The sequence below is a fragment of the Hylobates moloch genome, unplaced genomic scaffold, assembly GCF_009828535.3.
Source record: "Hylobates moloch isolate HMO894 unplaced genomic scaffold, HMol_V3 SCAFFOLD_4, whole genome shotgun sequence".
Taxonomy (NCBI): domain Eukaryota; kingdom Metazoa; phylum Chordata; class Mammalia; order Primates; family Hylobatidae; genus Hylobates; species Hylobates moloch.
The window spans coordinates 140,687,937-140,700,632 of NW_026652279.1; the positions used below are offsets into that span (position 1 = coordinate 140,687,937).

Here is a 12,696-nt window from a genome sequence, read left to right on the forward strand (position 1 = left end):
CATTGCACTCCAGCCTGGGCAACAAGAGCCAAACTCCATCTCAAAAAAAAAAAAAGAAAGAAAGAAAGAAAGAAAAATCTTTCCCTTGCATGGATTCCAGAAACTCAGCTACTCAGGGGTGTAGCTTCATCTCCAACTTCTCACTCCCTGCTGCTTCTTTTTCTTTGGCACATGAACAATCCAGGCTCTTTGAGGTTTAACCAAAGGCCCCTCTTGGCTTTCTGTCACTCTTTCTTGGACACTCAAGCTCTTTGAGAAGCAGTGTGCACTGGTGGGTCCCAAACCTGACTAATCATCAGCATTACCTGGGAAATTTATTTAAACTATTCCTTTAAGGTCCCTCTCCAGACCTACTAAATCCCAGGGAAGGACTGTCCTATGCCTAGCCAGTTCTACCTCCTCAGTCCCTTTGGGCTGTGTCTCTGCCTTTGAGTGCCCACTGGCTCTGCTCTGGCTCAGGCAAGCATGAATCCTGCTAGGAATACTGTAGCTCTCTTTCAGTTGCTCTACCATGCCTTATGTGCCTCTACTCTCCTGCAACACACTTCCAACTGATCCTCAATTTGAACGTCATAAATTCATACATCTTGTCACATTCCTAATTTGAGTCCTTAAAGGATTTCTCTTTGCCTTCAGGATAAAATCCAAATTCCTTGGCATGCTTAGCAGAGCTCCTATTTATGTCACCACTCCTAACTGTGCACCCCAATCATTCATCACTCCCCACCCCACAAGAATACTTAATCACCTGCAATTTCTCCAGGCACTGCACCTTCTTGCTTCTCAGGTTTTACTTGTACAACGTCAAAGCTGCTTCTACTTGGAAAACCTTTAGTCCACCTCTTAACCCCAGTCCTCCTTATCCTTTAAGACACAGGAATTACTCACATGCCTGTCTGCCCTTACTACCAATAGTGAGCTCCTTGAGAACAGACAAGGTATCTGATTCATTTTTGTGGCCCTCACTATATACCACAAGGTCATAATATTTAATAGACTGTTGTAGGTGCTTGTTAAAAGAAAGAATGCCCAAATGAACCACTGAATGATTAAATTAAAAAATATTTAAGGCCGGGGGTGGCTCACACCTGTAATCCCAGTACTTTGGGAGGCTGAGGTGGGCGGATCACGAGATCAAGAGATCGAGACCATCCTGGCCAACATGGTGAAACCCCGTCTCTACTAAAAATACAAAAATTAGCTGGGCATGGTGGTGCATGTCTGTAGTCCCAGCTACTCGGGAGGCTGAGGCAGGAGAATCGCTTGATCTCAGGGGGCGGAGGTTGCAATGAGCCGAGATTGCACCACTGCACTCCAGCCTGGCAACAGAGCTAGACTCTGTCTCAAAAAAATATATTTATATGTATATATTTATATATATATATGTATATATCTAAAAGCCAACAAGTTATTTCTGAGGGAAGAAGTGTTGGAATGTAAATTAAAATTTCTAAAGGCAACTGAAACTTAGGATATAGATTTAGAAGTGGACAAGATTTCAAAGTTCATATAATCAATTTTACAAATGCCAGCACTTAAAAAAAATTAAAATACAAAATGTAACAAGATTTGTCTTCTGTTGCAAATAGGATAGTATTATTTTTTCCCTCCAATTTTTTTTACTGTGGTAATACACATAACATAAAATTTACCATCTTAACTGTTTTTAAGTGTACAGTTCAGTGGTATTAGGTACATTCATATTATTGTACAACTGTCATCACCATCCATCTCCAGAACTCTTTTCATCTTGCAAAACAGAAACTCTACCCATTAAATAATAACCCTCCATTTTCCCAACCCTACAGCCCCTGGCAACCACCCTTCTACTTTCTGTCTCCATGATTTTGACTAAGTACCTCATATAGATGGAATTATTTGTCTGCGACTGAATTATTTCACTTATCATCATGTCCTCAATATACATCCATCTTGTAGCATGTGACAGAATTTCCTTCTGAGTAATAATGTGCTAAGTATATACCCCTTTTTGCTTATTCATTCATCCATAAAAGACACTTAGTTTTCTTTCATGTTTTAGCTATTTTTAATAATGCTACCATGAACATGGGTGTACAAATATCTCTTCTAGACTCTGTGTTCACTTTTGGGAGTTTTATATACCCAGAAGTTATTAATAAATTGCTAGATTATATGGTAATTCTATTACTATATTAGTTTTTGAGAACTGGCCATACTATTTTCCACAATGGCTGTACCATTTTACATTCCCACCAACAATGCACAGGTGTTCCAATTTCTCCAAATCCCCATTAACATGTTATTTTTCTGTTTTTTTTTTTCAGTTGTTATCCTAGTGGGTGTGAAGGGGTGACTTGTTTTTATTATTAGGATTATTTTACCTAAATTGATTAATTGGATAGCTTAAAGTACTTTTGTTTCTACTGATAATTTTTCAGTTTGCTTCTGAAGCATTTTGTTGTTGTTGGCAAATGATAGATAAAACATACTGCTTTCATTTCCTGAATACTGATCTATAGTGTTTCTTTTTTTTTTCCTTCAACTTTTAAGTTCCAGATCTATAGTGTTTCTAACATCAGATGATCACTACCAATTTAAGGTCACTACCTTAAACTGATGACATAATCACAGGTACTTCCCAACCTTGAAATTTTGTGGTAAAGTCAGAAAAACTAAGTGTTTTTGTTTTTACAAAAGGTCACATTTAATGACTATATATTTGATAATATTAAGAATTACTGTTTAGGCTTTTTTTTCAAGCTATGATAATGGATATTGTGATTATGTTTTAAAATGTTCTTATATTTTAGCGGTACGTGCTGTCTTAGTTTAGGCTGTGTAACAAAGTACCATAGACTAGATGGTTTAAACCAGCAGTCTCCAACCTTTTAGGCACCAGGGACCAGTTTCGTAGAAGACAATGTTTTCAGACGGTGGCGGGTGAGGAGATGGTTGGGGATGAAACTGTTCCACCCCAGATCATCCAGGCATTAGATTCTCATAAGGAGGAACCTAGATCCCTTGCATGAGCAGTTCACAATAGGGTTCACGCTCCTATGAGAATCTAATGGAGCTCAGGCGGTAATGCTTGCTTGCCCACCGCTCACCTCAAGCCGTGTGGTTCAGTTCCTAACAGGCCATTGACCGGTACCAGTCCGCGGCCTGGGGTTTGGGGACCCCTGGTTTAAACAACAGATATTTATTTCTCATGGTTCTGGAGGCTGAAAATACAAAAATCAGACTGCCAGCATGGTTGGGTTCTGGTGAGGGCACTCCTCCTGGTTCCAGACTTTTCATTATATTATTACATGGCAGAAAGAAAGCAAGAAAGCTGTCTAGAGCCCCTTTTTAAGGGCAATAATCCCATTCATGAGAACTCAGCCAAGACCTAATCACCTCCCAAAGGTCTCATTTCCTAATATCATCACACTGGGCATTAGGATATCAACATATGAATTTTGGGGAGGCACAACTATTCAGACCATAACACATACTAAAATATTTACAGACTAAATGATATCATGTCTTAGATTTGCTTCAAAACAATCCAGTGGAGGGTAGGTGGTGAGAAGAGGGAGGTTATAGATGAAACAAGATTGCTAATCAATTGATAATCGTTGAAACTGAGTGATAGATTCATGAAGGTTTATTATACTGGTCTCTTTACTTCTGAGCAAATTTTAATTTTTTTTTTGAGACGGAGTCTTGCTCTGTCGACCAGGCTGGAGTGCAGTGGCATGATCTTGGCTCACTGCAAGCTCTGCCTCCCGGGTTCAAGTGATTTTCCTGCCTCAGCCTCTTGAGTAGCTAGGGCAAATTATAATTTTTAATTTTAAAGACTTTTTTTTTTAAAAAAAGCTGTATTAAATCTGTTTAATTATTATTTGAAAAGATTACATTGGTAAGTATATTGAGAGTTGTTTTTCACTTAATGCAGAAAAGAAAAATGTAAAATAAGACCTGTATATTGTACTCACATATTGCTTTACTTGTATTTTATTCTTACCATAGATGACTGATTATTCTCAAATGATATTAAGCTTGGCTCATACTAGAAACAAGTTTTTCCTCTTCCCTCCCTCTGTCTCTCCCTCTCTTCCTTCCTTCCTTCCATCCCCAGGATAGACTTGAACTCTGGGCTTAAACAATCCTCCTGCCTCTGCCTCCCAAGTAGCTGGGACTGCTGTTGTGCATCACCTTGCCTAGCTAGAAACAATTTTTAATGTCTAAATATTGCATGATGAGTTGCATAAAATTGTGACAAAAACACACTACTCTTGAAATGATGCATAATCCAAGCATGCCACTCTCTGGCTACAGACATAGTACAGTTCTGTACAATAGAACTTCCTGCAATGATGGAAATGTACTCTATCTGCTCTGTCTAATATGGTAGCCACTAATCACATATGGCTATTCAACTGACCAGTGCAACAAAGTGGCTAGTACAACTGTTGAGTGGCTAATGCAACTGGGAAATAAATATTTAAATTTACTGATTATCATTTATATGTTTAAGCACTTTTCTTTGGAAGATTTGACAAATTATGTTTCATTTGTTTGTTTGTTTGTTTTTGTTTGTTTTTGTTTTTTTGAGACGGAATTTTGGTCTTGCTGCCCAGGCTGTAGTGCAATGGCACTATCTCGGCTCACTGCAACCTCCACCTCCCGTGTTCAAGTGATTCTCCTGCCTCAGTCTCTGGAGTAGCTGCGATTACAGGCATGCACCATCATGCCCAGCTAATTTTGTATTTTTAGTAGACGGGGTTTCTCCATGTTGGTCAGGCTGGTCTCAAACTCCCAACCTCAGGTAATCCACCCACCTCGGCCTCCCAAAATGCTGGGATTACAGGTATGAGCCACCATGCCTGGCCTTGACAAATTATGTTTTTCAGCTAAGATATACATCCCTTTGACAAGTGAAAAATAAAATTAAAAAGTCCATAAATGAAAAAATCAGGGATTAGTAGTTATACTATTTGACATCAAATACTTTCTTGATGTTAAAACTTAAACTGAAAAAGCATTATAAATAAGTTGTCTATAAACAACTGTACTACTCTGAAGAGCTTCCATAAGAAAACACCACAGACTGGGTGGTTTAAGCAACATAAATATATTTTCTTACAGTTCTGGAGGCTAGAAGTACAAGATCCAGGTGCTGTCAGCGTTGGTGTCTGATAAGGCCTCTCTTCCTGGCTTGTAGATGGCCATCTTTTCACTGTGTCCTAATATGGACTTTCTTCTGTGCATGCATGCAGAAAGAGAAATCTATGGTGTCTCTTCCTTATCCTGTAAAGACAACAGTCTTATCAGATTAGCGCCCCATCCTTGTGACCTCACTTAAACTTAATTACCTTGCTTAAATGCCCTATCTTCAAATACAGTCACTCAGGGGTTAAGGTTTCAACACATGAATTTTAATGGGATACAATTTAGTCCACAACAATAATGATATAGATTTTAAGTGTAGTTAGTTCATTATTCATCTACCTTATTTTAAGATTTCATTATTTACATATCAAACCAAGGATTTTAAATAGCTAATGATAACAAGTCTACATTTATAGAATGCTTACCATATGTGAGGCACTATTCTAAGCATTTTATATGTTTTAACATATTAACCCCTATACCAACCCTAAAAGCTAGGTATACCATTAACATTCTCATTTTTCAACAAAGAAACTGAGACATAGAGAAATAGTAACTTCCCCAAGTTTATGCTAGCAACTGGTGGAAGACAGAATTTTAACCCAGAAATTTGTTTCAATCCTTTTTTAATTGTTTTGCTATACTATTGCTCTTGAAATAATTTGCTTAGAGAAGGATTAAGAGAGAATGACTAAGTACTTGTTAAAAATGTGTTCATGAAGTTTCTCATCACTTTGGAAAAATCCCATGTAGGTAATTATATGATGAAGTTAAGTGAAAAAAGGACATAAAATTGAATATAGAGAATTATTCATTATGTTTAATCTCTCCTCTTCCCTCAAAAAACTATGCTTAGAAAAAAAGACCTGAAATAAATCTGTTGTCTACCTTTTGTATGTTCAAAATTTCTTTCATCAGAAAAGTGTTTATTATAAAACTTTAGTTATTAAAATTATGAAGATAATTTAAAAGTTATTTACGGTTATAGTAATATTTTAAGTTAGAGGCAATCTAAATCTAGTTTTTTATAAAAGTTCATAAAAAATCTAGCTGAAAAGGTTTGGCCTTTTATTTCCCCAGATGCTTACCCTGATAATTAGATTAGTTTTAGTTGAATCTGAAGATGCTTTTATTTATAATGAGTTGTTAAGTCTATATTTCTTAAAGATATGATTTTGTTTTTCAGATAAACAAAGTAAAACGGTTCTCCCCAAAGACAAATCATTAGTATTCCTTAAATTGAACTTTTTGACTTGACCTTTCTGAGGTTAGCAAATAGATTGTGCGCAGAAGAAAAAGTTCATGTTTCACAAATGATTCCTGTCTTCCTTCACTGATTTTAGTACTTTATAAGCTAAAATTATCTTCAGGACATGCCACATATGTACAACCTAAGATGATTTTGATAAAGCAAGAGACACATTGCATACCTTAGTCTGGACTCCTGAAATGTATGGAACTGACTTGAATTGTCTGCTCTCAACAGGAGTCATGTTTCTAGCTGCCAGTTGTTGGATACCTACTATTTGCAGACCTTATTCTAGGTATCTCATTATTTTATTAAATCCTCACTCCAGTCCAGTGAGGTAGATATTTTCACTTCCATTTTACAATGAGGAAATTAAGATACAAAGCGAAAATTCAACTTGGCCAGGGCCAGCTGCTATGTGAGTAACAGAAGCAACTTTAAAATTCAGCTCTGCCATGGGCAGTAGTTACGAAGATTAAATAAAATAACTCAGTAGAAACAACCCAATGTTCATTCGTGGATGAATGGATAAAGGAAATGTGGTATATAATGCAAATGTATATTATTTAACCAAATAATTCTTACACTTACTACAACATGGAATGAAATTCTGACACATACTACAAACAAAAAGCAATACGATTTTGACATATACTACAACATGGAAGAACCCCGAGGACATTATGCTAAATGAAGTAAGCCAGACACAAAAGGACAGATATTGCCTGCTTCCACTTATGTAAGGTACTTAGAAGTGTGAAAGTCATAAAGACTGAAAGTAGAAAGGTGGTTGCCAGAGGTTGGAAGGAGATGGGAATGGGGAGCTAGTGTTTAATGGGTACAAAGTTTCAGTTTGGGATGATAAAAAAGTTCTGGAGATGTGGTGGTGGTGGCGGTAGTGGCATAACAATGTGATGTACTTAATGTCACTAAATTGTACATTTAAACATGGTTAAAATCATAAATGTTATGTTATTTATATTTTATCAGAGTAAAACAGTCACCCATAAAGTCTCTTCAGTAGAGTTCTAGCTCATTATAGAACCAACACATGGTTGAGGGTCACAAGAGACTATCTGTAATAACAAATAAAAGGAGATCATTAATGAGGTACCATTTAAGTGGTCAGACCTATTTTCATTTAGAGAAAAATCAGGGAAAAATTTAGAGAACTCTACTTATACTTAGAGAAAATCAGAGAAAAATTCATGGAGAACTATTAGAAGTTTTCTAAACCTCATTTGCAAAGTATGATACTTTTTTAAAACCTCCTGGAATATTTCTTTGTTGAAATTAAAAATTCTTAAGAAATGACACAGCATCTTATGGTTATTTCTATATAGCAATGGAAGGGAAACTTCAACTAATTTTAGTCAACAAATCAATAATGACGCCTTATTCTATGCAGGTCTTATGTTAGGTATTGAAAGTGGAAACATCCAATCCTCAGCAGCCAGAGCTGGAAGGCAGGGGAAGTAAGCCCAGACAAGCTATAAAGAAAAGAGGTGAGCAGGCAAAATTGCTAAGGTGTTCTGAAGGGAACATCAAAAGAAAGAGACAGATAGTCACTGGGATGTTCACATAGACAAACACACTCCCTGAAACTAAAGGTCAAATAAAGAACCAAAAAAACAAAACAAAACTTCAAAGAACCCATCTGTTGATGGACAGTTCTGTACCAATTTATTCCTCCTCTCCCTATTTTGTAATATGATTTTTCCTCTTCTACCTTGGGCATTTTCAACACAGGCATAGAGAAAGAAGCAGAAAGTGAGGCAAATCTACCACATCTGACCATTCGCCTGAGCCTGGTTCCTAAAGCCAAGAAGAATGAAAAGGGACATCAATATCTCTATCTGCATTTCTATATCTAACATGGGACCCACTTCCAGAAAAATAATGAGTTGCTGCAAATCCAAGAAAAAAAGTAGCAGACTCAGTACAAAAGCAGACAAATAAATAGGTCAGCAAAGATGACCTCCAGATGGTCAAGAAGCATATAAAGAGGAGTTTTACAGTCACTGGAAAATCCAAATTAAAATAACCAGATACAACTATAGTCTCATCAGAATACCTAAAATAAGAAACAGAGACAATACAAAATGTTTGTGAAGCTGTGGCTCACCTGGAATTCCCATACATTTATGATGGGAGGAAAAATTGGCATAAACATTTTAGAAAACCATTTGGCAGCATCTACTAAAGCTGAATACACACACACATATGTGTGTGTGTGTGTGTGTGTGTGTGTGTATACAACACTATATTCATTTGTAGAAATATACTCATCAGAAATCAGTGCATATATTCACCACAACATGTACAAGAGTATTCTTAGCAGCATTGTTCATAATAGCTCTCTTATGGGTTGAACTGTGTCCCCTCCACCCTCCAAATTCGTATGTTAAAGTCCTGGCCTGAGAGTGTGATCTCATTTGGAAATGGTGTTGTTGCAGATTTTATTAGTTAAGATGAAGCCATACAGGAGAAGTGTGGGTCCCTAATCCACTATACTGGTGACCTTATAAATTGAGATAATTTGGATATAGAAATGTACATAGAGAAAATGCCATATCAAGATGAAGACAGAGATCAGGGTGATACTTTTACAAGCCAAGGAATATCAAAGACTGCCAGCAAACCACCAAGAAGTATGGGAGAGGCATGGAACATATTTTTCCTTACAGCCCTTCAAAGGAATCAACCTGCTGACACCTTGATCTTGAACTTCTAGCCTCCAGAACTATAAGACAATAAATTTCTGTTGCTTAAGCCACTTGGTTTGTGGTGCTATGTAACAGCAGCCCTAGGAAACTAATGCAAGACCCAAAAACAACTCAAATGCTCACCAGTCATATTTATTTAGTAAAACAGGTAAATAAATAGCATATTCACACAATGAAATACTATACAGCAACAAAAATGAATAAACTACAACTGCACCCAACAATATGAATAAATCTTACAAACATGAGGAAAATGAATCAGACTCAAAAGGATACATATAGTATGCTTCTATGTACATAAAGTTAAAAAGACTGTGGAAACTAATTTGTGGTGTTAAAAGTCAGGAGGATAATGGTTATCCTTCGTACAAAGGTAGAGGCAAGAAGTGTGCCAGCGCGTCTTTTGAGGTTCTGGAAATATTTTGTCTCTTAATGTGGGTGCTGGGTGCACGGGTTTGTTCAGCTGATGGAAAATCATCAAGGTGTACAAGTATATAAAAGTATACACAAGGCGTATACTTTCCTGTATTGATGTATATTGTGATAAAAAGTTGTTAAAGTAAAAGAAAAGCCAGCAAATCTCCCTTCTCTAGTTGTTTGTGACCTTTGTTAAAATTTCTTAAGATTCTAAGACTCAGTTTCCTGATATGTGAAATGGTAATAGTACTTATTCTATATGTTTGTTGTGAGTTGATACATATGAAGTTGTGACTTGATACATATGAAGACTTAGCAAAATGCTAGCAGTATTCAATAAATGTTAGCTATTATTGCCATATTATGATTGACAAACATATAATAGTTTCACTTCTGGATAAACAACTAGCGACATATTTTCTACGGTTACACACACTGGAATCTATTACGAATTATGTAAGGTAGAAGTCCAGACACATAGCCTAGAAAAAATATGGGGCCAAGTTGGGAGACCTAATTGACTTGTCTGTTCTATTAGATAGTCTCCACTCTCCCTGAATTACAATTTTTACTCCACATTTTAAGTGCAAAATATCTTAAATTTTTTCTTCTTTGGGAGCCACTGGAAAATGAAAGAAAGGAAAAGGGCCTCTAGGAATTATAAGCCTTTATATTTGTATGGTTATACACAAATATAACATACATACAAATATATGTTGAGCTTCACAACAACCTGACAGATAGAGATGGAATTAATATTCTGACACTGAAGATGAGCAAACCAGCTTAGCAGGTTAAGTGACTTATCCAGGGTCACCTTGCTAATAATGTACAGCAGAGTTGGGACCAAGGCTATTACAAAATTATTTGGATAATTCAGGAAGTGAAGGAAGGAGATGTTTTGTTGTTGTTGTTTTTGAGACAAGGTCTTGCTCTGTTACCTTGGCTGGGGTGCAGTGACATGATCATAGCTCACTGCAACCTCTAACTCCTGGGCTCAAGGGATCCTCCTGCCTCAAGCTCCCAAGCAGATGGGACTACAGGTACACACCACTGTACCTGGCTAATATTTTTATTCATTTATTTTTTGTAGAGACAGAGGCTTCACTTTGTTGCTGAGGCTTATCTCTGGATCTTGCTCTGTTACCTAGGCTGGAGTGCAGTGGCATGATCATAGCTCACCACAACCTCTAACTCCTAAGCTCAAGTGATCCTCTTGCCTCAGCCTCCTAAAGTGGTGGGATTACAGGTGTGAGCCCAGCTGGGAGGAGAATAATGCAAGGTGAATAGCAAGAGAATATTTGCTTGAGCAATGATGTCCAATAAACTTTCTGTGATAATGCAAATGTTCTATATTTGCTCTGTCCCATATGGTAACCACTAGACACATGTGGTAACTGAGCACTTGAAATGTGGCCAGTATGACTGAAGAACTGAATGTTTAATATTTTAATATTTATATTTAAGTGGTCACATGTAGCTAGTGGCTACTATATTGGACAGTGTAGTTGTATTGTTTCAGGAATCATGGTAAAGTCCCATGGTTGAAATTTGGAGGCTGGACTAAGCGAGGTAGGCTCGTGTTTAGGTTCTCTTTTATCCCAACCTTATATAAATGGAAATGTATGTGTGGAGTTGGGATTCTTTGGTTTTTAAGCTTGAATACATACAACTAATGTTAGGTACCTATTGTATTTTCAATGATTATTTGTGGAGGACACTTTTTATTGTACTTTTAAAAGTTGATGTTTTACTTGTTTTAAAGCATCAACCCGAGAGGATTCACAACTATATTAGAATTTATCCTTTTTGGTGACAATACAATGCCTGCAATGTTTCTTCCAAAAACATTTTTGACATGTTGAGTTCATAATGTGTTTGAGTTCTATAATTTTGATTTTTATTAGTGCTGTTTTAGAAGGCTATTTCTAGTTGGATGAGGTAGGAACGGTCAATGGGCTATTTTGGATTGTTTTATTAGTTACCACATTTGAATCAAGCTGGAAGTGAGGTGGTAGTTGCTTCCTAGATATCACGCTGAGGCTGCATTTACTTTTGTAAGCCTTAGTTTCCATATCTTCAAAATTAAGCTGTTGGCATAGGTGATCTCAAAGTTATAGGGTAAATAAAGGCTAAAGTTTTATGGTTCTAAGAAAATATGCATTTTCTTTCTTTTCTAGACAATTGAGTTCTAAGAACTTACAGGGACTACAGCGAGCCACATCATCTGTCCCATTTAGACAAAAAAATTAATTTTGATTTTCTACTACCTGTGCTGTATTTGCATGTGTGTGTGTGTGTGTGTGTGTGTGCGTGTGTGCATGTGGTTTTGCAACATTTATGCTTTTTTTTATTATATTTTAAGTTCTAGGGTACATGTGCGCAATGTGCAGGTTTGTTACATGGGTATACATGTGCCACGGTGGTTTGCTGCACCCATCAACTTGTCATCTACATTAGGTATTTCTCCTAATGCTATCCCTCTCCCAGCCCCCCCACCCCCTACAGGCCTCGGTGTGTGATGTTCCCTGCCCTTGGTGTGTCCATGTGTTCTCATTGCTCAACTCCCACCTATGAGTGAGAACATGTAGTGTTTGGTTTTCTGTCCTTGTGATAGTTTGCTTAGAATGATGGTTTCCAGCTTCATCCATGTCCCTGCAAAGGACATGAACTCATCTTTTTTATGGCTGCATAGTATTCCATGGTGTATATTTGCCACATTTTCTTAATCCAGTCTATCACTGATGGACATGTGGGTTGATTCCAAGTCTTTGCTATTGCAAATAGTGCCACAATAAACATACATGTGCATGTGTCTTTATAGTAGCATGATTTATACTCTTTTGGGTATATACCCAGTAATGGGATCACTGGGTCAAATGGCATTTCTAGTTCTAGATCTTCGAGGGATCGCCACTCTGTCTTTGACCATTGAACTAATTTACACTCCCACCAACAGTGTAAAAGCGTTCCTATTTCTCCACATCCTCTCCAGTATCTGTTGTTTCCTGACTTTTTAATTATCACCATTCTTACTGGTGTGAGATCGTATCTCATTGTGGTTTTGATGTGCACTTCTCTAATGACCAGTGATGAAGAGCATTTTTTTCATATGTCTCTTGGCTGCATAAATGTCATCTTTTGAGAAGTGTCTGTTCATATCCTTTG

General features: G+C 37.1%; 1 long non-coding RNA gene across 1 annotated transcript in view; it reads right to left on the reverse strand.

The window, feature by feature from the left end:
• Window positions 1-12,696, reverse strand: part of LOC131383328 (uncharacterized) — a 50,899-nt gene that overhangs the window by 32,755 nt on the left and 5,448 nt on the right. The window contains exon 4 of the long non-coding RNA XR_009213303.1: window positions 5,111-5,274. This is a non-coding gene — a long non-coding RNA (uncharacterized LOC131383328). The remainder of the gene's footprint in view (window positions 1-5,110; window positions 5,275-12,696) is intronic.